This window comes from Cololabis saira, chromosome 19 (genome assembly GCF_033807715.1).
Source record: "Cololabis saira isolate AMF1-May2022 chromosome 19, fColSai1.1, whole genome shotgun sequence".
NCBI classification, from domain to species: domain Eukaryota; kingdom Metazoa; phylum Chordata; class Actinopteri; order Beloniformes; family Belonidae; genus Cololabis; species Cololabis saira.
Genome location: NC_084605.1, coordinates 19,476,748 through 19,503,641, shown reverse-complemented (window position 1 = coordinate 19,503,641; position 26,894 = coordinate 19,476,748). Strand labels below are relative to the sequence as shown.

General features: G+C 40.1%; 1 pseudogene; it reads left to right on the top strand.

Annotated features, from left to right (window-relative positions):
- The window catches only part of LOC133419100 (dynein axonemal heavy chain 9-like), a 178,716-nt pseudogene that overhangs the window by 110,153 nt on the left and 41,669 nt on the right, over nt 1–26,894 (top strand).

Sequence of the window (26,894 nt, the reverse complement as noted above, 5' to 3'; positions counted from 1 at the left end):
ATATCACCACTGTGCCTGACATTTGGTGTGAGGTGTTTGTGCAGAGATGCTGTGTTGAGTTTTCACTAAATGTAGCTCGGTGCAGGCGGCTTTAGTTTAGTGTGTCTGAGTGATACTGTTTCAGATGTCTTGTGAGTTGTTCAGGTATCACTTTACAAACCGAAGCTCCACCGAAATGTTCTTTTTAGCGAGAAGACGCTTTCTCTTCACAACGGCATGCCCTGCTTGTTGGCTATTTTCCTGATGGTAATATCAAGTTGCTTCATTTCTACTTCTGGGAAGACGGACACCTGTCTCAAATGTTTTCCAAGTGGGAATTATCTTTTTAACTCTATATTATTGATCGACTCCAGCTTATTTGGAAAGGCCTTCTAACTTTTCTTATATTGATTGACATCAACTGAGCTTCACTGAGCTCGTTGATGGTGTCTTGCCTCCTTGGCATTGTGCTAATATGCCTCTGTTGCCAACTCTTTTCATTCCAATGGAAGAAGTAAGGACATGCTTAGTTTTTTAACATCCTGCCACTGCACTTCTGTTGTTTTCTGATTTGTGAAACCTTAAAATAGAAAGTGTGTGCTCATATGTTTTTCTAAATAATAGAACAATCAACAAAACATTATACAGCAAAAACCTTAGTGAATCACAGTGGGAATTATGTATCTCCTCCCCACATTTTGATGTGTGAAAGGAAGCATCTGTAAATGCATATGCAGCAGGAACAGGTGCCAAAGTCACCGTGTCCTCACCTTTCAGGCGTTAACCTGTCACCATGCCTCTTTAATAAATCCCAAACACAAACTGTTAGTAACTCTTGTTCCGGTTGTAGCAAGATGTATTTATTTCTGCTGTTGACTGTTTGTTCCAGCTACTGCTGCTGTGGCTGCTGACAAGTTAGTAAACTGGCCAAATCAGTGGGCCAGACTCCAGTAATTACCTCAGAGCTGTTTTTGTATCATTTCACATAACTGTCATAACTACTTGGAAGCCCCTCCCCGAGACACTTCTGCATCCCTCCTGGAAGCAGTTGAAAACATTTTGCTTTCACATTTTACAGTAATGGACCCTTTCAAATCTGTAAACGGCAGCTTCAGCCATGCGATGAGAGATTTTTCTGCCATATTTTATTTCCCATAAACTGATCACAGAAATATGTCTTAATGTTCATCTAAAACTGAACACACTGGACATTTTTGCAAATTTCATCTAATTGTGGACCATCTTGCCACCGAACCACAATCTCCAAATCCCTGCAGTGTGGACGTAGATGGAGATTAAAGATTTAATCCCGTCAATATTTAGAATTGCCACAATTATAAGTTATATATGCTTCTGTCTTCTAAAACCAAGGCAAGGAATAATGTGGTAATCCCTTCAGTGGTAAGTCGTCGAGTGACTTTTATATGAATATTTAATTAAATACTTCTTTAACTACATTTTCTACTGAAAGTAATTAGGCTCCAAATATTGTGATTAAAGTCACTAATACTCCTGTAGTTAAAAAGGGCCTCCAGGATTTGTGGGGTATGACTTTCTAGCTGCTTCAGGGTCCAGCTTTAAGTTAAGACCTTTTTTTATCTTTCTGAGCGGAATTTTGAGAACTAAATATTATTTTATTCTCTGCTCTTAAGTAATTTATCTCATAATGTCCAGTTTTTATTTTCAATATATATGCTTTTTATGAGATAATGTTAATTTAGCAATAATAGTGCAACTGCAAGAAGTGGAAGAAGTATTACAGCTTGATCATTTCAGCAGAATCGTTTCATGTTCAGGGGTTTGTAAACTAAGTGACAGTAATAGTTCTTTTGAAGAACAGTCAGGTTCCACTGTGTTGAACCTTCGGTTGTAAAAGCTTTATTTTTAACCACTCTAGTGCTTACCTTTGGGAGCCAAGGACCCCACAATGGAGGAAGAGATATATAATCTCTCCAGCATGTCTAGGGTTTGCCCAGGACATGTCCAATGGGACATGTCCAAAATATCCTGCTTGGAAAGTGCTCACAAGTCCCCCGTACCAGGTGATGAAACCACGTCCAACTGGTTCCATTTATAATGAACTCTGAATCCCCCCTGGATGGCCCAGTTACCCTTCCAAGGAAGCTGCTTGTTTTTGTGAACTCATTCTTTCGGTCATTACCCACGGTTCATAACCATAGGATAAACTCTTTGATCAACAGTTACATTGACAGCCTCCCCTTTTTACTCAACTCTCTTCACCACAACAGACCGGTAGAGCATCCACATCACTGGCCCAAATCCACTCATCAGTCTCAGTCATCAGAGTTCCAATCTACTCCATTCTTGAATAAGATCCAGATAGGAAAGGGCGATATTTTACCGTTCACGATTTACCGTCAAAAAAAGTCCCCACGGTAAGAATTTGTCATCTCGCGGTAAAAACGATAAATTCCCGTTGATGACGTTTTTGTGTAAAGCTGATTTATGGTTCTGCGTTAAATCGACGCACAACATACGTGAAAGAAGGAAGGAAGGAAGGAAGGAGCCTAAAAGAAAGAAAGGAGCCAGAAAGAAAGAAAGAAAGAAAGAAAGAAAGAAAGAAAGAAAGAAAGAAAGAAAGAAAGAAAGAAAGAAAGAAAGAAAGAAAGAAAGAAAGAAAGAAAGAAAGAAAGAAAGAAAGAAAGAAAGAAAGAAAGAAAGAAAGAAAGAAAGAAAGAAAGAAAGAAAGAAAGAAAGAAAGAAAGAAAGAAAGAAAGAAAGAAAGAAAGAAATGATATGATACCCTGAAGAAGGCTTGCGCCGAAACGCGTGGGTCTCTGCTCCCATGTTTTTAAACGTATTAGCCATGTTTCAATAAAGGTTTTTTAATATTTTTCCACAAGAAGAGTGCCTTGGACTCCCTTTTTTGACTAGATATTGTTTTTTTCCCCAACACCAAAGAGCACCTTCAAGATTTTTTCTGAACAATTCCCTGAGCACTTCGGATTTTTTATTCACTTAAAGAAAGATATGAGCCAGAAAGAAAGAAAGAAATATATGAGCCTGAAAGAAAGAAAGAAAGAAAGAAAGAAAGAAAGAAAGAAAGAAAGAAAGAAAGAAAGAAAGAAAGAAAGAAAGAAAGAAAGAAAGAAAGAAAGAAAGAAAGAAAGAAAGAAAGAAAGAAAGAATCCACCTCAGGCAGCAACTGGTTCCCAGCCCAGAGTGGTCATTCCATCATCTTTTCACTGGGGACCATGGCCCCAGATGTGGAGGTGCAAACTCTCCTCCCAGTTGGTTCCTACTTGGCCCAAGTGCCTGGTGGAGGTTCCCACTCCATGAAGTGACCAAAACCACATACTTTTATAGTCAGTGTCGGTGTTGTGATGGTAGTAATGGTATCATTACATGTCACAGATATCGGTTTTAGTACAAAATAGTGGCAGCAGTGGTAACAGTTCAGGCAGTCGTATTAATTGTTGTGTTAATAGAGGTAGATGAGGTAGTAGTTGTAGTAATGAGGGCAGTTAGTGCCATACTTTGGTGTATTTTAGGACTTGGTTTGACACTTATAAAGGCAGGGTAGTTGTTTCTAAGTGCTTTCATTTTGTCACAGTCAGTGAACATCTCTTTAAATATTGTGATTAAATTGGTAAAGTAAACTGTTAAAATACTTGGTCTGTATACAGAGCTCTGGCCTGCAAGCTGGAAACAAACAAATCCTTCCCCGGGGGTGGGGGTGGGGGGTTGGGTAGAGGCCTGGGAGAGTTTGTGATGGAGTGTGTTTTCTGGGGGAGCTCTGGAGGGAGAGAGGAGCTAGCTCTCTGTGTTATGTTAATATTTAGTTTTTTGATGTACACAGATGTGATGATAACCAGAAATTGCTTACCCTACCTTTAGTGAAGTGCAATAGTATTAGGAGTGGTAAACCCCTATACTATTATGTCTGTACTTCTTGTGTGATAGGTACAGTTAGTTTTCTTACTAAAGTTTACTTAAATAAGTTTTTTTTATCATATGGTGCAATTATTTGCATCAGTTAATGTTTCCTTCTTGTGCATCTGCATCCATTTGTTCTTGTGTTTACCATCTCCACACCTTTACAGAAGAGTTATATGAATAATGGATCACAAAGTCTGCCTTTTTTGCATGTGCATGAAGCATCTCTAATTATATTGGTTCGACTAAATTGTGGGTGAATGTACAACCACACACTTACTCTGGTATACCATGTATTTCCACTGCTTTGCATAAACGGGCCCACACATTCCCACCTGCACAGACTCACACATGCATAAACACCCCTCAGACATTCAGTGACGTCAGTGTTGAAAGCCACAGAGTGTTCTGCTTTTTGTTGTTGTTTTTTTTCCTCTTTACCACCTCCCCACATACACACATATTATATGGAGGTGTTATATGGTCAGCGAGGAGCTGTTTAATTAGAGAGCACACCCTTTGCAGCTGCAAGCCTCCATTAATGCAGCCTGTGTGTGTTGGTGTATCCACACCAGTGGCTGCCCTAGTTTAAGTACTGTTATTTAACATTCTGTAGAAAAGTAGCTGTGGCTCAGTAGGAGCTACTGTGGTCACCATAAACAAGGACCGGCAGGGTTAAAGCAAGGGATCTGCCTGTCAGCGTGTTTGTGTGTGTTCAGGAGACCGTGGGAGATGCTGTATCTGATTATGAGTCATATTCTCTGTAGGAGACACATTATTTACATTATTTTTCCCATTTAGTTTTGTGTAGACACTGGCCTACGTTTGACTATGTAGTGGTAGGAGTTACTAATTATCTAAGAGGATAATGTGTACTATGAACGTCCACTATAGTGTTTGTCTACTTTGCACATTTTGTAATGTTATATCTACCGGTATTTCATAATTAGTGTCAGTGGTAATATCATAGATGGCACTGGTGTTAATTGCAGTCATTGCCTCTTCAAATTTATTGTGGGATTGTTAGATGCTCTTATCTTTTCAAAGCTGTCCTTGCAGCTCTTTGCACTGACTAAAATAACTCAGGGACTTTCCTGAAAAGGATACCAACAAGAACCAGGCAGATGTTTCTTTGTTGGATGGATGACGCTATACTTAGTCTCCAGAGAAATGCAAGCCAAACGGTGAAGTTCCAGACTGAATTTAAGCATATAAGCCATCACACATGTGGATGAATGGGTATCATCTTTCGCCTTAAGAAACGATTGTTCCACATTACATGTACAGCAACAGCAACTGAGAGTGGGTTGTTTCATAAAGACAGTCGGTAGCAGAGAGACATGTTTTTCTTGCTTGGATTTTCATTTGCAGTTGATAAACAGAGGGAGCTCTGATGTATTTAATATCACCCATGTCTTCCCCAATTAGTTTGTTTCTCTGCTTTCCTCCTCTTCTTCCTCCTCCTCCTCCCATCTCCCTCTTCCCCTGTCTCTTCATAATGTTGATGGCTCACTTGGTGATGGTCTAATAGTTGACTGATTCTTTTGCATGGAATTGTGGCAAGCTGTAAGAGCTTTCTTCCCTCTGGCCTGATTTCCCGTTGGTTAATTAGCTAAAAGACAAGCTTGAAAAACCGTCTGTTTTTATTTCCCCAGTGCAACATTTTGATGGAGTTGGACAGTAATGCAGAGCCCTATTTGTCTGGGAGTTATGAGGAGTTTGTAACAGCCTGGATTTCTTTTTACGACTATCCTGTGTGTGTGTGTGTGTGTGTGTGTGTGTGTGTGTGTGTGTGTGTGTGTGTGTGTGTGTGTGTGTGTGTGTGTGTGTGTGTGTGTGTGTGTGTGTGTGTGTGTGTGTGTGCGTGTGTGTGCGTGCGTGCGTGCGTGTGTGTGCGTGCGCGTGTGTGTGTGTGTGTGTGTGTGTGTGTGTGTGTGTGTGTGTGTGTACTGATAGCAGCTCCTGATCCTAAGGCTTTTTTTTTTTTTTTTTTTTTTTCAAATATTCATGCCATTCATCTTTCTCTGGCCTTTTATCAGCTTGGACATGCAAAGATTTTCTTCTCATAATGGAATAAAGGTCAAATGCATGGTCCATGGCGCAATCCTGCAGGGCACAAAATGTTATCAGTAAAGGTTTAGGCCACTTTGTGAGGTGTATTTGTTATGCTTTCTCAACCACAGAATCTTATTTATTACTTTGAAGAACTGATCAAATGGCAAGATTTTATATAAATTGCCAGTATGAACTGTTGTTTTACTTATTCAACAGGACACACTCGACCAAAACAAACACTGAGCGCTTCAATACCACCTGAGAGCTTCAGCTGGATGGTAAAGACAGATACGTTTGCTAAGGTGAAAACCATACTCTTTGCTCCTAGTGACATTTAATGAAACAGCATATTATTCTTAGCAACCCATCCCAATTCTCCACTGACAACTTCTGCATATTTGTGCTTTTGTTAGTATCTGTGTAGACTGGAGAGGCTTTGAGTTTCTCAGGTGTGCTTTATGTAAGAGAAAAGCTCAACAATGACTCCCTGTCAGAGAAAGAGTTTGACACCAGTCCCATGTATGTCTTGTTAAATGGAGACCACTACAAAGTAAGCTTTCCTTGCTGGCCACTTGAAATTATAATGTAACCAAATATACTATAAAAGACAGCAAGCTACCATACAGCTGGAGCCTATCTTAGCCTAGCATTTGCAATTCCTGGGATTTGATATCGGTGCAGTAGAAAACAAGATGTTGTACAACCTTAAACAATATCTGTGAAATGACAGGTGGTGGAGCCCATGCAACAAAAGCTAGTACAATACAGTGTTAGCAAAAGTAAATAAGGAAAGTTTTGAATAGTGATGCACCGATTGTTCGGTAACCGAAATTGTTCGGCCGAAAATGGCAAAAAAACACTTTCGGTGTTCGGTGGAATAAGTGGGAAAAAACCGAACAATTAATAACGGCGTTGTAATATAAGGAAATAGACTGGCCGCTCCGTAACTGTTGCGCACCATAAACATAAATTGTTGGCCAACGAAAAACTAACCAGATAAGAATTTTACCTAACATTCACCAGCAGGTGGAACCAAAACAACATAAATCAATCTATTACAGGTGCGTTTAGATGACGAAATCAAACAGATAAAAGAGCGTGGAGTGAAGTGGTGCGGTGCAAACATGTCAGCAGTGTGGAAGTATTTTAGAGTGGCAAAGAATAATACAAGAATTGCTGTTTGCAATGAATGTTCTGCTCAAATATCTAGAGGGGGCACATCTGCAAAGTCTTTCAGCACTACAAGTTTGATTTATCATTTGAAATGATAAAAAACCCTGAGCGCTTTAATGCATTTTTATTGTTTTAAGGCCTATGTTACAATGTTCAGTAAGTTAAGCCTAACGTAAGCTCAAAGATAGCCAAAAAATGTATTTTGCTAATTTATTTATTTTAAGTTATTGTTCTTTGCTGGAATATTTAAGAAATGCTGGGAAATTAAAAAATGTTCAGTTTTTTATGTTCAACAAAGTTTTCTACCTTGTAATTTTGTAAAAGATTTTTTTCTTTTAAAAGCATGCCTAAATCAAATTTATTTGATTTATCCAATGGTGAAAAAATTGGCAAAATAAATGAAAAACTGCAAAGAACCATGTTCGGTATTGTCCGGTATTCGGCCAAGTGTTTATTATTATTTTCGGTTTCGGTTTCGGCCACAAATTTTCATTTCGGTGCATCACTGGTTTTGAACAGTAGTGAAGGCATATCTAAATAGATGGCTTTGCAAACGATTAAAAGGGTGGCAAACAATCAAAACTGCTAAATGTATTCAATTTACTGTAACTGGGGTGTTTCCCTCAGCCTGTAGTGTTTACGGTGGATAACAATGATGCTACTCTGTTTATTTAGTGATGGAAGGATGACAGAAGTAAACATCTTAACTTACAAAGGCAATAGGATGTAAACATTTTCAAAGGAAGAACTTTTATATTTTAGATGCAACAGCCTGTTATTTGTATGTTCCCACCTGAACCTCGCTGACTTGTGGCAACAGACACGTGATTGGGGCTTTCAGAACTTGAACTCTGTCCTGAACATCAGTCAGTGACATCCGCCTCTTTTTCTTACAGGTGGATGACCTCAAAGCGAAGCTGGCTGCTCAGGAAGTCAAACTCCAGCAGAAAAACGAGGATGCTGACAAACTGATTCAGGCAAGACCATAACATATCATGTCGTATATCACATCACATCACATCACATTCCACACAAATTCCACTGATTTTTGTCAACAAAATCCAACATCTGAAGCTGCAATTATCAGAAGTTTATCATCTCCACCTCAGACCTAACACCACAGTCAATGGTGTTAGGTTTTAAAGTGGTGAGGAGCAGTGAGGAGTGCACGGGCCTTTACTAACAGCAACTCCTCAAACGCACGGCAGAACACAGGAGAGTTTCAGCGCCCCACCTGCCTCTCAGAGATAAGGAACGCTTTCTTAAGCACCATAATGTATTTTGGACGGCGTAGACAGAGGAAGTAAAGAGGAGTAAAGATGGCATCTATGTCAAACAGGATAAAACAACATTAAAGAGGTGGTGAGCTCAGGTCTCGTCTATCAAACACCTACAATGCAGCTTTGAAACTGCTACCCAGGTGTTTTCAGCTTCCCTCACACCTTTACTCACATGACCAAAACCAGGGAAACAAGCATCAGTGGCTCTCGACTCTACTGAACCACAGTTGTGATGGGAGGGTCAGTGACTGCATCTATAGGATCAAAACTCTCCACCAGTCAGCTCAAACTGATCCTGGCTTCCGGATGGAAGGTGAAACGTCTTCAAGAGCAAGGAAAAAGAAATATGATATATATTGCGACCCACCATGTTCTGGTGTTTACCTTATATCTGAAGGGCTTTCTACTCAGAGTTTTATTTATTCTGGGTTTGAAATATCTGTTAAGTTTTCACCACCAACTCCATACTGTGTTGACGGACTTGAAGTTTTCAAAATCAAAACTGACAGAAGAAAAATAGAGCTTGTAGTTCAGCATTGAGAGGCAGTGTCCCCGTCTCAGTGGGTAATCCACAGACACATTTCTGATGTGGGGTGTGCTAACTGCTCAGCTCACTATAACAAACTCAGAGAACACTGAGCCTAAATATCTCTTCTTTACCTTCTGTTTTGGTTCAAAGTCTTCAGAGTGCTAAGCAGTAGTGTTTTCTGAAGCATTTTTGGGATTCCAGTTGCTTATTTATACAACCTTGTTATGGCACTTCAAGCTAGACTTTTTTTTTTAAGTTCTTTTAGCAGTAAATCCATGTTAGGTTTGCTGTGGTACTGATAGAACGTGCAACAAGACTACTACTGCAATGACTACTTTTTGCTTTCCTTAGGTGGTTGGGGTAGAAGCTGAAAAGGTGTCGAAGGAGAAGGCGGTTGCTAGGGCTGGGCGATATATCGAGATTTTAATATATATCGATATATTTTCAAACACTATATGGTACGAGACAATATCGTTTATATCGATTTAAAAAAAAAAAAAAATCTTTTTTTTTTTACATTTTTTTTTTAATGATTTTGATATAGCTTATTTTCTGACAAATTGACTTGAATGTTTTATTTGAGATTTTATTTATTTGTTATTTGCACAACTGTCAACCTCAGTGAAAAAGTGGAAAAGTCTGCCTGTTACTGTCTACATTGTATTAATTGTACAGTGTATTTTAATTTAATTGTTATGCAGGAAAGGGATATTTGTTTTATTTTATTCAAGAAGCATTTTTATTCTATATATGCAGGCAGTTTATTTTTATTTCATTTGTTTTATACATTTTGATATTGTGCAGACCTCTGTTAATAAATGTACCTGTGTGACATTTGGCACGAGGCTTTGTATTAAAACTGACTGTTTTTTTAAAGGGTTTGCCTCAGAAAAAAATGAAGCTAACAGAGATGCTATGCTATAATGCTTTGGGGGAAACCCCAATTAAGGCACAGAAAAAATATCGAGATATATATCGAGTATCGCCATTTAGCTAGAAAATATCGAGATATGACTTTTGTTCCATATCGCCCAGCCCTAGCGGTTGCTGATGCGGAAGAAGAGAAGGTGGCGGCCATCGCCGTGGTGGTCACCGGCAAACAGAGAGACTGTGAAGAGGACTTGGCCAAGGCAGAACCAGCTCTTCTCACAGCTCAGGAGGCCCGTAACACTCTCAACAAAGTTAGTTTTGTTTTTTTGTTTTCTTTTTTATCCCTCACAGTAACTTATTGATTTGCTCCGTCACACTTTATCCTTATCTGTCTCTCAGTTTTTGTCCTTTTTTAAGAAGGCTTGTGTTCTTTTTGCTTTGATTGATTTTTCTTTGTTTTCTCCGCTTTGGTGGAATAATAAGGTATGTCCACACATCCCTTGAACTGTATAAAAAGATTATTGAATTACAGGATTTAGCCAGGTCTTTGTGGGAATAATGTTGTCTCTATGTTCTGAAGACATTTTGCTTCATCCCTGCATCCCGTCCAGGTTTATGGGCTACATGTGGGATTTAAAAAAAAAAGAAGAAAAACCTCTGTGTTTAAAATGTGCTCTTTGTTCAAACAGGCAGAACAGACAGTTCAATCACTGCTTAGAGCTCTCTCAAGATGTCTTAATTAGAATTCTCTGTTGTCTTCTCAAAGTCAGCACAGGTACTTCTTTCTTTCTTTCTTTTTTTTAAATCCTTGCCATTTCCTGTCTTTTTCCCCCAGAAGACCACAAGATGTACAGTTGTTCAAAGTCAATTAAATTACTTTTTTTCCTATCCATTATTCCCCAAACTATCCCCACTTCAGGGCAATTTGACAGAGCTGAAGTCCTTCAGTTCTCCTGTGACAGCGGTGACCAACATCACGGCGGCCGTCATGGTGCTGATGGCGCCCCGCGGCAAAGTCCCAAAGGATCACAGCTGGAAGGCCGCGAAGGTGATGATGGCCAAAGTGGACTCCTTCCTGGACTCTCTGATCAACTTCGACAAGGAAAACATCCCGGAGCCTTGCCTGAAAGCCATTCAGCCTTACCTGAAGGTGAGTGTTCCAATTAGCCCTCACAGTCCCTGAAGTTGAGGCCCACCGTGCAACGGCGGCTGCTGCTACACATTCAATTAATAGCTCATCATTTTAGCATGGATGTGATTATAATGACAATGGCACATTATGGCTGTCAAGCATCCGACTGACAGCTAGAGAAAATTAGCCAGTAAATTAAATGTTCCAAATTTAACAGTCGCCCTGATTATGAGGTTCAGTGGAGCACAGCACTGGGATGTCAGTGCAGTAGATATGTGAGATGTGTAGGCTGAACACATAACAGAATATTTACTGGATTTATGAATTCATGTTTATTGTATGTATTTATTCATATTTTAAATACCGTATTTTCTGGACTATAAGCCGCTACTTTTTTCATAGGTTTTGAACCATGCGGCTTATACAAAGGTGCGGCTATTCTGTGGATTTTTCTTACAACTAAGACAAAATAAATGCAAAGAAGAATACGCTACTTCTTCTTTAGCAGATAGAAGTAGGTAGACGCAGATTTCAAACAGATAAATAGAAATAAATACCGGTTATTTTCTCTTGGTTCTGTCCCGTTTTAATCAGCAAAGTTACTGCCGTGTTAAAAGACACTGTTAGGAAAGGATCTATTTAGGTACAAACATGTACATCATTTACAGTTCAAAATCCTTCTGTACATGTAGTAAATATCTAATCTAACAACATAAATATCTGCAGCTTGCATATCTTTTTTTTTTTTAAATAGAGCGGATGCGGCTTGTATTCAGGTGCGGCTTGTATATCGTTTTTTAATTATTTTTTAAAAAACTGAGTGGGTGCCGCTTATATGCAGGTGCGGCTTATAGTCCAGAAAATGCGGTAGATCATTTCAATCATTTGATTTATAAACAAAAATGTAAAGAGGATGTAAAAACAAACTTATTTCACCCTTCCACCAATCATGCATCCACTGCAAAACAGGTGATAAACACAGAAAATTGTGTAGAAACAAAAAAATAAATAAGAGCAAAAATAAAATAAGCTAAAAGCTCTGAAATGAGATAAAATGAATTCTTAAAATATATGTCTACTTACTTGTGAAAGAACAGTTTATTTTTACAGTATAGTTGCATTGTTGGGGTAGATAAAGAAAGCAGTCTGCGGGAAGAAAAGCTGTTCAACAGCCGAGTTGTCTTTGATCTGATACTCCTGTATCTTTCCCCGGTCTGCTTAAGTGTGAACAAAGCATGTGAAGGATGAGTGGTGTTCCTAATAATGTTGAGTGCTCTGCGCATGCAGCGCTCAGCATAAATGCCCTGAACTCGGCAGCGAGCCACCAATGACTTTTTTTTTCAGTTCCCTCAGTCCTGTTTGCTGGTGAGGACGTTTTCACCTACAGAATACAGCGGTGGCTGCAACAGGAAGGTGCACCTTCTTTAGTCTGCAGGGGGAATGAATGCCAGGATCCACATCCAGCAACAGCAGCTTTTTAATCAACTGCTGTGGAAAGATCATGTTAAATACTGACATGAAGCCACTGAGGAGGTTCCTGACATAAGGCTTCTTGTTTTCTAGATGAGTCAGAGGGATGAGTGGGGTCGAGACGGCATACTGCATAGAGCGGTTTGTTCTCTATGTGAACTGCAGTGGGTCTAAATTGGCCCCGATGTGATCCATCACATGCCACTCACAGCATCTCATGGCTAAAGGGCGGCAGTCGTTCACGGAGGCGGGATTTGGCATCCTGGGCTGCTACTGTTGTTGGTGCTTTTGAAACTGACAGACACGCCAGCCTGGCTGAGAAAGACGTTATGTCAGTCAAGACGTCTTTCAGCTGTTCTACGCAGTCCTTCAGAACACAGTCTGGAGTAAAGGCCGGTCCAGCAGCCTTCTGAGGGTTGATGTTACAGAAAACTCTGTTATCCTTTATTTTTACCTATCGTTTTGTAATTTTTCCTAATATTTTATAATGACATTTATTTTTAGCCTTTACTTTGACTGATTTTCTTACTCATCGCCCCTTAGTGCAGTTTTTACTCTGACAGTCAGATATAGGTATGGACTGACAGCCATACTTACACAAATCAGCCCAAGTTTACAGTCACCGAGTCAAACGGTTTGGAAGCTACTGACATTTTTTTTTGTTTTTATCTAAAATATTAATATCGAATGAAAGAATCCCTGAAATGCACAGATAATTTAATATATTTGTTTTCACAATAACCTGTTTCTGAAAACATTTGATGTGAGATATAAGCACTGTGGTTGAAGAATTTCCATATTTATTACATTTAAACAAATACACTGCAAAAGGAAATTAAAAGTTTGCACCTTCAGTTAAAAACACACTTTATACTTTAGATGTAAAAGCAAATTCTGTGACCCAAAGAGGAAGTTACAGTTAGGTTATACAAGTAGGAGCAAACTTTTTACTTAGGTTTTGTAATTTACTTACAAAAAAAATAAAAATGAATCTTTTTTTCTTATAGTTTGATGGATAAAAACAATGTAAACATGCATTAAAATGCCCTTAAATGTTCCCACGAGATGTTTTTATATTTTATAGTTATTTGTTCTTTTTTGTCTTTATTTTCCTAATTTTTATTTATTTGTGGTACTCCCATCAGTCCAAGCAGATAAAACTCAATAATGTAAAATGCAGAACTTAATTTTCTGAAACCTTTGGTGTGATATTTTCTCTCTTATTAAAGATTTATTTTGTAGTAATTTCGCAAAAGCGTGACAAATTCCCACCCAAGTTCTAACTCCTAGTCTCCCCCTGAAACGCTGCGGACGTAAACACCGAGCCTTCTGCCTCCCTCGATCCAGACATCGATCGATCCTGTGGTTTTTATCCAGAATGTCTCAGCTTTCTTACATGGTGTTTGCCTCCTACATGCTTTAGACGCTAAAACAGATGCTACAACTCATTTTAATTAAACTGAACACGTGGAAAAAAGTCTGAGTTAGCACTTTACTTTTAAAGTAACAAGAAAATAAAATGACATTGTCAAATGACAGTCAGACCTTGCAACATGTCGCAGACTGAATGTTGTCCCATCAACACGTCAGTTTCCAAAAGCAGCAGTGGGACATATTGTAGTTTTTTATGAAAGAAGGAATGTGCTGCCCAGACTTTACTCCTATGTGGTTCTTGGATGGATTCTGGTGTCAGCCTGCTAAAATGTTTGTGACTCAGTAATCAAACGGCATCCAATACTGTCCCTCAGAACCGCATGTCTGCAAAATGTGGTAACGAGTAGAAGCAGAATTCCACGAGACCTTCAGCCAACCCTGAGGGGGGAAAAAATTCACCAAACACACCAAATTAAGGACGCCTAGATCATGACAACTGACCATCGTTTTCTGCTGTTACATTTCAGACAATAAACGTCCTTCTCAGCCGGCTGACCTTTAATAGGCTAACGCTCCTGCAGTTTTGAATCTACAGTAAATCTGCATGAACAGCTCCTGCAGGTGAACCCACTGCATCCATGGATGTTACATGCACATCACTACCACACCGAAAAATGCTTCTGAAAATGCCTCATAAAATGTTTTCCTTGGAGGGGAAGAGTGATATGGAGCTATTATTTGTATGTACTTAGCTTTGCATAGCATCTGTTCCCCGTTAAGCTATTATTTCACTTTTTGTGAGTAAAATCTTTCCTTTTTTTTTTCTTTCGAATTTTCTTTTCAAATTTTTTTTTTCCCGCAGGGTTGGATGAGGGTCTGGTGGAATTCTGCTTATTCTCGTTACCACTTTTTGCAGACATACTGCGGTTCTGAGAGACAGTTTTTTTTTTTCTTTGGAATTTGCTAGTAAGTGTTGACTCAAGAGCACGTATCTGTATCCTATGTGTGCTTCTGTTCTCGGTCCTCTCCAGGATCCAGAGTTCCACCCAGATCTCGTGGCCTCCAAGTCCAATGCAGCAGCGGGTCTCTGTTCCTGGGTTTTAAACATCGTCAGGTTCCACAAGGTTTTCTGTGAGGTGGAGCCCAAACGCAAGGCTCTGAGCAAGGCCAACGCCGAGCTGGATGGTGCACGGGAGGAGCTCACCACCATCAAGAACAAGATAAACGTAAGCTGCTGCACTGAAATCTCAGCACGTAGCAACGAAAGACATGTGAGACATCGCTGAAAGAAGAACAACTCGAGCCCTGCAAATATGCATTACAGTATATTAACACTTTGATGCAGAAATAACATAAACAAGTACTGGCTATGAGATGAAGCAGAAAGTAAGGAATCAATTATTTTATCAGCACTTGAGAGACAGTTGACACATGAGCTCTTCCAGTAATGATTTACCACCAGCTTTTCATCGACACAAAGCTGCTCTGAGTGCCTTTAAAGGCTTTTGCTTTTCATTCATCTAAAACCAAATCCATCAACCTAAAGCCCCTCATTGATAAAAGCAGCTGTAAATAATTATTCCTGGCATTTGACATTCAGCACATCAGAGGGCCACCGAGTCCCAGCAGAGAGCGAGGCTCGGGACTCTGCGGCTGCTTACATCAAACCTGTGGAGTGCAGGATGACGACTGTTAATAAGATCCAGCATGACTTCTCGCTGTCATTTTCCAACCCTCAGTCAGATCGCCTGACGGAGAGCGGGTACAGAGCCAAGGGGAATTAGCAATCCTCAAACTAATCTACTGAACCTGTGTGCCTCCTCGCCAATTAATCCACTTTGTCCTTGTCCTAATTGCTGTCATATGCCAAATAAATCCATAGCAGAGCGAATGACAAGTTTTACCCAACTTTTATTGCTCTCTAAAGTAACTTTCACATGCAAGCTAAATGTCTTTCTTCCCTGTCTAGTAGGACCGCGCTGTAATGTAACGAACACTGTTTTGACCATTTTTCTGCATGTTTGTCTTTTGCTTCCCAGCTCCTTAACGAGAACCTGAATCAACGGTGAACGTCATTTCACTGGCCAACCGTTTGGTGAGAAGAGCACCAGCATGTCAGCTCCACACAATCACGCCGTGTCCTTCTCACAGCTTTACACGGCTGTATAAACAGGTGCGCTGCATATCCGGCGGGTCTGTTTGTGGTCAGGATTAGCCAGGGTGAACTACACTCCCCTGCTCTGCAAACCGACTCTGCTGTAAAAGCAGGTAGCAGATTCCACGTCTGCCGTTGTAGAATTAGCTCAATAAAGACTCTGGGACTCATTCAGCAGCTGATTCATTCACTCCGTGACTGAAATCCTGCTCAGTGTCTGAGTTCGGCTCTAAATGAGAGGCTTGTAGATTAATCCCATGGTCCGCTGACGTCAGTGCTGACGCCTACAACTACACACGCTGTTAGATGTTTGAGTGAAAGTCACGCTGACTTCACATCCACATCCACAAGTTCTTAAATGTCAGCTTCCTTTTTTAGTTTTTACCAGCTGTTTTGTTGCTATTTGTGAAAAGGAACATGTTGTAAATGAATTCTGTCCACGGATACAAATGTTTAATGAGCAGTTTTACGGGTTTTGATGTTTCCTGAAGATATTCAAGATCGTATTCTTCACTTTGACAGCGGGAAATTTACATGCAGTGATATAGTTTTAGGTTTTACATTTCTAACAAATTCATTAGCTTTTTTTTAGGTTTCTGTGTTAAATCCAAAGAGAAATATAATCTGTTTGATGCATTTATCTATCCCGCTCTATACATCAGAGTGTATGAAAACATTTGAGAAATAATTAGTTACAGAATCAAGTATCTGCATCACCAGTAGCTCAAGAGTTCGTAATTATAATTATACACTTTGTAGTTTTACATTTTGTTTGTTGGTGTGGTTATATCTCCCTTTAAGTTTATAATGTGTACACTTGCTTGCACAGACACAATCACACAATGATGAACTTAAATCCCACCATCATCTACCGCTGCTTGAATCGCCTGCTGACAACAGCGAAACAAAAAGATGAGTGTTGACAGTCCTGTTACAATAATCTAAATTATTCAGAGGAAGATTGCAAAAGGCCTGACAGGAGCAACAAAAGGTGTGAAGCTGCTGGAAATCTACCGGTCCGTCCTGAATATCAATGCAAATGCAGTCAAGCGCCTGAAGGGCTGTGTGCTGAATTTACAGTATGTATAAAAGCGCTGAAATTTAAAAGAGATAAGATATTAAGGTGAATATGCAGCAGAACAAGTGGAAGTTTTGAAACATGACCAGCGGGGGTAGAATTGGGAGAAAAACAAAATAAAAAAGTGCTTAAAAGTAGAAGGGTAAGGACAGGTAGGAAAAATCGTTGTTGTGTTCAGTGGTAGCGAGGACTCAAACACAGGAGATACAGAGGCAGACATAACAAACTATAGAACGTTTTATTTTCAACCAAAAACATTGCTTAGTAGGATTTACAAGGACCAAAAATCAAAACCATCAAGTTAGATGATATGAAAGGATAAATTAAAGACAGACAGATGGAAAACAGCACATGTGGAGAGATGAGCCGAGGAGAGAAAGGTGTTAGCAGCCAGGAGAGTTTAACTCCAACTCAGACTTTAAAATAAAATATGGAAGTCATGCCAAACACAAAATGACTTAAGCAAAAGGAGGACAGGAAATGCGAGTAAAACTAAACCCGACAGGAGAAAACAAGACTCTAAAACAGAAAACATTTCAAGACCACAATATTTATGGATCCATAGGTTGATTTAGATTTGACTTAACGCGGTGCCTTTGGTGAATATGCCAAGTTTTAAAAACAAAAACAAGTGTGTGTGTTTGTGGTCTCTCTGCTGCCCAGGTGGGTGGTCTGGTATCGGAAAACGTTCGCTGGGCGGAAGCCATCGAAAACTTTCGTCACCACCTCCGTCTCCTACTTCGGTTACTTCACCAAACACTACAGGCAGCACCTCTTGGGAAGCTGCTGGAAGCCGTATCTCAGTCAGCTGAAGGTGGGTAATCTGCGAGTAAATTTTAATATTTTAAGGTTTAAAAAAACATTGAATATTTCATATCCTTCAGCCAACATTACGGGATGATTAGTTTGTTTCAGACTGCTTCGAATTAGCGTGATTATCTTAGCTCATATTAGCTTTTCATCAGAAACTTGAGATCAGATGATTTTCAAAGGGACATAGAGTGTATAATGACATAAATAACATCTACATTTGGTGGGAAAGTCACATTTCTTTTGCTCCTGGGTCTTGCTTTACTGTTACTGTTAGATTCTAATGAGCATATAGCTCACTTAGGAAAGAAATTACTTATTGACACACTGCCAGTGCTTTGTCTGATGTTTTACACGCCAATGAGGAAATCTGACTTCACTTTGCTGTTTTCTTCATTTCTTTTTCCTCGTCTAGAAATCAGAGTTAGAAATTTCAAGTTTGCATTTGTCATGAATGGACCACCGACAGTTATTAATGTTAGCCTTTGTATATTAAACAAAGCAGTGTGAGAAAAATTACCCTTTTTTTTTTACTAGATTTAATATTATACCTTAAAAATAGAGATCAGTGCCAAATGTGTGGCCAATGTTCAGATGACAAATAAAGAGAAATAAAGAGTTTTGTGTGTGAGCCTCTGAGTTCATGTACTGTATCCTCTCTCATAAGTCACAATATAATTCATAGGTTATGATTGTTATTAATGCCCAATGTTCTTTTTGCATTCCTACATATTTTAAAACAGACAAAGCCCTTTGGAAGAACAATCTGCTGCTTTGAACCAAACTGCGAAAACATGGTTGAAAAGAGAGCTGTTGTACTTCATCTCTGACGTTTTCACCAAATGTTTTCCAAACTATATATTCATGTCTCTGGAAATTATTATTATTATTATATTATTATTTTTTATGTGAGGACTTTATAGTAAAACCACTGGAAGAAGACAGTCTGAGCATTTTGGACTGTTTCTTGACCTGTTGGCATTTTTATTCTGCATTTCCTTTTGTATCAGTTAAAATTTGATCATAGCTCTGAAAACCACTGAGTGGATCTATGACCAAATTTGAGAAACAAATTGTTCTTTAAGTAGATGAAACAAATGACTCAAAACTACAACCCCCTTCCTTGAAACCTGCCTCTGAAGTCACAACCCCAGATGAGACAGCTGTCCAGAAACGCTGCTTGTGTGACACATACAGTACATGACTGGATGATGTTTTAAGAGCTCTGTCACTTCCACAAGTGCTATTTATTGGTTTGATGTGAAACCATTTCATTCAGAGAACCTCAGGTTTAAAAATAAAACCTTTTATGATATTCCAACCTGTAAAAAATATTTCATTACATATGTTAGGTTCCCATCCTGGTCACCGAAGACTTGGACCCTTTGACCACGCTGATTGACGATGCCGACATTGCGACGTGGCAAAATGAGGGCCTGCCCGCTGACCGGATGTCCACGGACAACGCCACCATCCTCACGTCCTGCCAGCGCTGGTCGACCCCCAGCTGCAGGGCATCAAGTGGATCAAAAACAAATATGGCGAAAGCCTGAGGGTCATCCGCACCGAAGAGCAAGGGTAAGAAGCCTTTCGGTGCAGCGCCGTCCCAGTTTGTTGGGAAAATGTTATGGATTCCCTGTGTTTTGTCCTGAAAGGCAGTGGAGAGAGCGCTGGCAGCCGGTGATGTGGTGCTCATAGAGAACTTAGGGGAAATAATGGATCCCGTTCTCGGACCTCTGCTGGGCAGAGAAACCATTAAAAAGGGCAGGTGAGGCTTCCTGCTTCAGTCTGAAGTGTCTGAGACGCTGAGTTCCAAACTGTTTTCATCATTGACAGCTGTCCTCAGCTGTTTGTAGTCATTCCTTTTCACTATGTACATTATGAGTAACGATAAGTATGATCATTAAGTTTCCTTTCAACTCTAAAAAGTATGTTGAGGTACAGTAGAACAGTCGGTGCCCTAACACAGTATGTGGACCCTAAAACATTTTTGTGCATGTTTTTGCAATAAGAGGTGACCTAAAACACGGAACTTGATGCTCCTCTCAGACATGAGCAGTGATTTTACATTTAACAACTGTAAAGTCATGCAGTGAGTTGTTCTAATCAACAAGCATTGATTGCTTTCACTTTGTTTTCTTTCATTTTGCATTTATAGGGTATTTAAACTTCAAAAATGTTAGTCATTCAGTGAAAAATATTAACCTTCATCAGTCACTGCAAAACTGCCACCTATTGATTCCTTGTTTTAACTAATTCCTTTGTGTGTATCGGATTCTGTTGCTGGATCAATAGCTCGTGTGCTGTACCAGCCTTATGCATTTTTCATACTCAAAAGGAACAAAAACAAAAAGTTGAGTAAATTAGTAACCTGAAACTTACAAACACCTTTTTGTTTGATCACAGGAAGACATAACGGATTTTAATTGGGTACAGGTTATAACAGAGCAGCTGTCAATCACAAGTCTCCTGGTGATGTCAAATCTTGATATTCTAGAGTCTTGACCTTCATTTTGAAACACTAATAATATAATAATATTTCAGGTACATAAAGATCGGCGACAAAGAGTGCGTGTACAACCCCACTTTCCACCTCATACTTCACACTGGCCAACCCTCATTACCAGCCGGAGCTGCAGGCCCAGTGCACCGTGATAAACTTCACAGTGACCAGAGACGGTCTGGAGGATCAGCTGCTGGCTGCAGTGGTCAGCATGGAGAGACCGGACCTCGAGGAGCTGAAGGTAAGGAGGTCAGAGCGTTAGTGGAGGGGCAGAGCAGTGGAACATGATGCAATGGTACATGAACGTACTGTGAATGTGAGCAGAAATGAAAGAAAACCCGTTGCTCTTCCGCTTTTACTCAAGCACACTCCATGTCAGGCTGAGTTTCACTCCCGGCATCTGCTCTGAACAGGAGCAGTTAAACGAGCAGTGGGGGTATTCAGGGGGCCCCCGAGGCTGAGCACAACACTCTTGCTTATCATTATCCATCTTTAACTCTACTTCACCCACAAAACACCAGGTTTCTTTAACCATCACAAGAGTTTGCACCTTCGGGTCCTTTGATTTCAAACAATCAATGAGTGTCTTTGATTAAGGGCTGGTGAATGTGGGATAATAATGAAACTGACTGCTGGGTAGAGAGAGAGAGAGAGAGAGAGACCCTGCGTGTGTGTGTGTGTGTGTGTGTGTGTGTGTGTGTGTGTGTGTGTGTGTGTGTGTGTGTGTGTGTGTGTGTGTGTGTGTGTGTGTGTGTGTGTGTGTGTGTGTGTGTGTGTGTGTGTGTGTGTGTGGACCTTGTGGACAGGCATGTCTGCAAATGAACATGATATAAAAAGAAAATGAGATCATTTTAAATGTGCATGATTTCTTTTTTGGAAGCATATTAACATAAACTCTGAGCCAATAATGAGTTTTCTTTTAATAGTTCTGCATGGCTTCAGTTTTGTTTCCCGTTACTCTTGTTGGAACTGATGTGAAAAACAAACATTTGCCCAAAGCTAAAGCTCAGATTACAGACAGTGTCTGCATGCTGCTGCAAGAGCACAAATAACAAACACTTCAGTTTAAGAGCAGGAGGCAGTCCATGTCGTGTGATTGCAGTGATGTCCATGCTTACTGTACTACAACTCTACACTACACTATAAGATGTACCAAAAACAGAATACAATAATTTCCAAATCTCCATACCATCACCAAACCATATGTATTCAAAATAGAATATAAAAAACATAGCAAATGTTTAAACCGATGATATCCAAACAAGTAAAAAAGCAAAAATCAGTTTTGTTCCGTTTTCTTTTCTGTTCTGGTGACTTTTGGCCACATACCAGGAATTGTTTAATTGCATCTTGATACCATCCTCAGGGGAGGTTTCATCTCTCTTAATCACTCCTTTTAGTGTTGCTCTCACATATGCACATCTCCAAAATCAAAGAGGAGGCAGGCAGGAGACGCTTTGAGGTGTGTTTTCCCTCTCGTTGTAAATGGCTCTCTACACTCTGCTGACCCCTGAATCTGTGATTGTGAGGAGGCGAAAGCTGTTGTTCCACTCTGCTGATCAGCGACGCCTCCTCCTGCTGCAACGCTCAGCTGTCATCGCTGGTCAGATTTAATGGCGAGCTCAATATGCTGTGTACAAAGCTGCCGGGAACCTGCAGCTTCACGACCAACTTTCCAGGAGTAATGAGCAGCACATTGTTACGATATCCACAGTATGGGACACTGCAAGAATGTAAATGTGCGTTATTAAGGGAAGATTCACTTGATCAAAGCCCCGGCGTCTAACGATGCCTCTGTCTCTCCTCACCCACAATCTGCTCTTTTCATGTCAGTTGTTTGAAATGGATTAGCCAATGGCGCTGATGTACCACAGCAATTAGACAACACATTGACACACTTTCACTGTTCCTAAAATGCACTTCTTGTTAGTTAAGGGGGGGAAGGGAAATCAGAAATCCATCCTTGTTCGGAACATGTCTGGCTTACGGCAGCGTCTCGGAGATCAAAACGGAAGATATTGTGGGAATTTTGTTAACGGGTCAGGCAGATTTATTCTAACACAGTCCTATTTGCATTTTGATGGTTTTCTGAGGCGTCTTTGTTTGGATTTAGCCTCTGTAGGCAGCACTTCACTCAGGCCTGCAGGCTTTTATCCACAGTCAAATCAGCATTTTTAACAAATGGAGAAGGGGAGAAGAAATTTCAAAATGCCAGTTATTTTAAACCCTCTGTCCCCTCAGCAAAACCAGTGGAGTGAAATATGATTTAATGATGCCTTTTTTTAATTAGCATCTCACTGAGATTGAAAGATGAAACGTAAAAAAAAAAAAAAAAACTAGATCTGTAAATCGCTTATCATTTTAATTAACAGTGAAAGTTGAAGGGGGTGGCGGGGGCTCCGCCACTCCCAGGCTCCTATTAAAACACAGCCTGTAGAATGAAGTGCTGAATAGCTTTTTGTTGTCAGTAAACAACCCAGACTGATAACAATCATCACACTGAAAGGGGAGAGCAAATTGGCTCTACCTGTTTATATTCTTTGCGTGACTCCGTGCCATTATGCCTTTAATGAGGTTAGCGTTGCTACTGAGCCTTAAGATGACTCCTGGGTGAAATGACTCTCGTCTAAAAGAGGCTAAGGGAGGATAAAGAGCTTAAAATGTCAAGTTGCCTTTTTTTGGAGACTGCTCAGGGGAGATCAGTCTTCAACCTTTTACCACAAAAACTACCTCGCCTCATTCTTGTTCTCCGCATGTGTGCGTTCTCATGTGCATTCTTAGCCAGACCTCCTTCGTTAATGAGCGCTCTACTTCTCAAATTATCGTAACACTCAGTAATCATTTGCCTAAAAAAATGATAGACGCAATATCTCATTTTAATACCAATTAGGGGTGTTCTGCTGACTGGTTAATTGTTTGTTTTTCCCAAGCAGGGGTAATTATCAGTACAATGCGCCAGAGGAAAGCTAATCGTTAAAAACTGACTAATTACTGCATGCAGTGGGGAATGTTTCAGTGTGGATGGCTTTCCCCCTCAAGAGCAGTGAGTGCAGGCGAGGGGAATGTCCACCACACAGACACGTTATCGTCTTTTCCTCTCTGCTGCAGATCACATCCCAAAACTGCTGCCAATGACGTGCTTTTTTATTCCACTGCAGATTTAGAGCATGTACAGTCATGTGCAGAAGTTAGTACCCTTTTTAAGCCTGTGTGTGTGTGTGTGTGTGTGTGTGTGTGTGTGTGTGTGTGTGTGTGTGTGTGTGTGTGTGTGTGTGTGTGTGTGTGTGTGTGTGTGTGTGTGTGTGTGTGTGTGTGTGTGTGTGTGTGTGTGTGTGTGTGTGTGTGTGTGTGTGAAAATATAGTAAAATAACCCCCTTAATTTAATAGCTTGTAGAGCTACTTTTGACAGCAGTAACATGAACTAGGAACTACCTGCATGGTTTGACAGGATAGTGGAGGAATTATGTTCCATTATTACAGTTTTATTAATATTATTCATTACTCCTAACCTACTGTACTAGTCGATGAGGTTTTTGGGCATTTCATTTTTGTGCAGCTAAAGTTTTAAGGCCCCACCACATTTCAATTAAGTTGAGGTCTGGACTTTGACAAGGACATTCCCAAAACCACGATTATTTTATTTTGCAACCATTCAGGTGTAAATTTGCTAGTGTGCTGCTCCTGTTGCATGATCCGGTTTCAACTCTGATGTACAGAGGAGTTCATGGTTGACTCAGTCACTGCAAAGTGCACAAGTCCTGTGGCTCCAAAGCATTACCCTTTCAACGCCATGCCTTATTATAATAATAATAATAATAATAATTCATTTTATTTCGAGGCGCCTTTCATGTCACCCAAGGTCACCTTACAAGATTAAAACAAGAAATACAATTAAAAATACATTTTATAAGTTAAGAATACAAAAAAAAAGACATCCATGAAAGCAGCAATAGACAGTGTAAAAAAAAAAAAAGAAGTAAATAAAACACTAAATAAACAAACTGGTGAGATGTATTGCACAATGTCCGGTCAGAGTGAGTGGGCAAGTTTGAACAGGTGAGTTTTGAGTTGAGTTTTGAATGTGGTGATGGAGTCTATTTGTTTTATGTGTTATAGCAGTGTTCCTCAATCCTGGTCCTCGTGGGCCACTGTCCTGCATCTTTTAGATGTTTCCTTGCACCAGCACATCTGATTCTAATTAAAGGTCCTCATCAGCTTGTCACCAAGGTCTGCACAACTCTGTTGATGACACAGGTACTTGTATCACGGTGTGCTGAAGCAGGGTGGCATCTAAAACATGCAGGACAGGGGCCCACGAGGACCAGGATTGAGAAACACTGCCTTATAGTGACTATGTGGTGTTTCTGCTGAAATGCCGCATTTCATTTGAACCAAACCTAAACAACTCCACTTTGGTCTCATCTGTCCATAGGACATTGTTACAGAAGTCGTGTGGTTTGCTCAGATGCAGCTTTGCAGGAAGGAAATGGCAGGACCACCCATGCATGACTGTCATATGTCAGGGATCATGCCACATAGAGGACAGCCCATCCTTCTGCAATTATAGCAGGACAATTGGAATGTCACCAAAGCGTTTCTTGAGGGAAACTTCAATAAAGCAAAGTCATAAAGTTGAAACCAGTACAGTATGTGGTGCCAAACTTCAATGAAGGACAAAGCAGGATGAAGCAATAAAGAGAGCAGCCGTGCCCTGTCGTCTTTGTTGTAACGCTTCTCAAACTCCAGGCTTTGAAAAAGTGAGAGAAGAAAAAGTCAGATTCAAAGATAGATTTTCATGCGGTGACGTGCGAGTAAAACTAAGATCTGTGTACGTATGTATGAGTCCACCTCTTACCTGATGCTTGTATTGGCTCATGATTCATTAGCATTATTTCTTCACTACAGATAATTTATTATGAACATGTGCATTATTCAGCATCAAAGCTCCCTGCCCTCCTGCACAAATCGACGGTTGCTCGACAGAGGTTTGATGTTGGCAGCCTGACGGAAACTAGTTAATCCATCCCAGAGCGCTCCCTTCATGTGTCCAGATAGCCGATGCAGAGTTTATTGATCAGCTCTGCCTTTGAGGTGTCCTTCAGTATTAATGCCCTCATATTGACGCACCCTGTTGGCATCTCCCATCGGCTCAGATTAAGATGATGATATATCTGAGAAATCCTTTGACATGTACACGTTTTTTTTTACACAAAGTGTTTCTGTGTCTCTCAGTCCGACCTGACGAAGCAGCAGAACGGTTTCAAGATCACTCTGAAGACGCTGGAGGACGACTTGCTCTCACGTTTGTCCTCCGCTTCAGGAAACTTCCTCGGAGACACTGGTGGAGAATCTGGAGACGACCAAACGCACCACTGCTGAGATAGAAGAGAAGGTCCTGTTCATTCCTTTTAAAATGATCTTCATAGTTTTTCTTTTGATCATTACGTCTTTATATCAGCAGCATGCTTATCAAGTTCCTATGCTCGACACATGCTCTGCACAAAGTAGGGCACTGCTGTATGAAGATTTGCTTTTTAAATTCTTTGGAAAGTAAAGTCTAGTGCTGTGTTTATCAACCTGGGGGAGGGGACCCGGGAAGGGACTGCAGGATAAGACCTGAGATTTACCAGCCACTTACAGGATACTAAATAGGAACAGGTCTGAATATCAAGTGGTGGCTCTGGTATGACACAGAATATATTTAAAGTTTGTTAGTGTGTGTGTGATCATAAAAGTGTTGCAAGTTATATTTTGCAGCAAGCATTCACAAGATTTAACTCCTTTTCTTGCAGCTACTCTGGTGTTGTCGGATTAATAGATAAAGCCTTTTGGTGCAGACTCTCCCCTGTAATTATCCAAAATGTACCAGGCGCTTACAAAAGTACTTGCAGTTTCCTCAATTTCCTGGGGGGAACCTTACATGAAATTACTAACTTTTTAGTTGTTTTAAAGTTCTGAAAATCTGCCTACAAAATAGTTCTATTGTAACTGTAAGTGTTGCTGTGTTCCTGTCTCTTTAACTTACAAAAAGATGATCAGCTTGTGCCAGTTTTCCTCTGGAGCACTTCTGAAAAACCTCTGCATGATGATGTCAGAGTATGTGATGATGTAACTCATGAGTTAATCCAAACAGGGCATAGGGCTGTGCGATTAATCGATTTTAAATCTAAATCGGATTTATTAATCAAGACGATGTTAAAAAAAGGAAAATCGGAAAATCGATTTTAATTTTTTGCAGCTGGCTGCATTACAGACAGAGCTCGTCTAGTCATCTTTGTTTGGTCAAGAAAATTGTAAATGTTGTCACTTTACTAAACTCAAGGAGGATTTACAGTATCTTTCAATTGCACTTCATTCCCAATAGGGAAATTTGTTTGCTATTTTTCTTTAAAAATAAATATAAAATATTTGAAACAATTTATTCCATTGTCTTTTGTAGTTTTACCAAAAAAATTGAAATCGAAAATCGGGTTTTCAGACAAAAAAATCGGGGTTTTATTTTTGTCCAAAATCGCCCAGCCCTAACAGGGCACCACATACCCAGCAGGTCCTTCGCCGTTCAATCACACAGTTGTGTCCAATCAAGTGG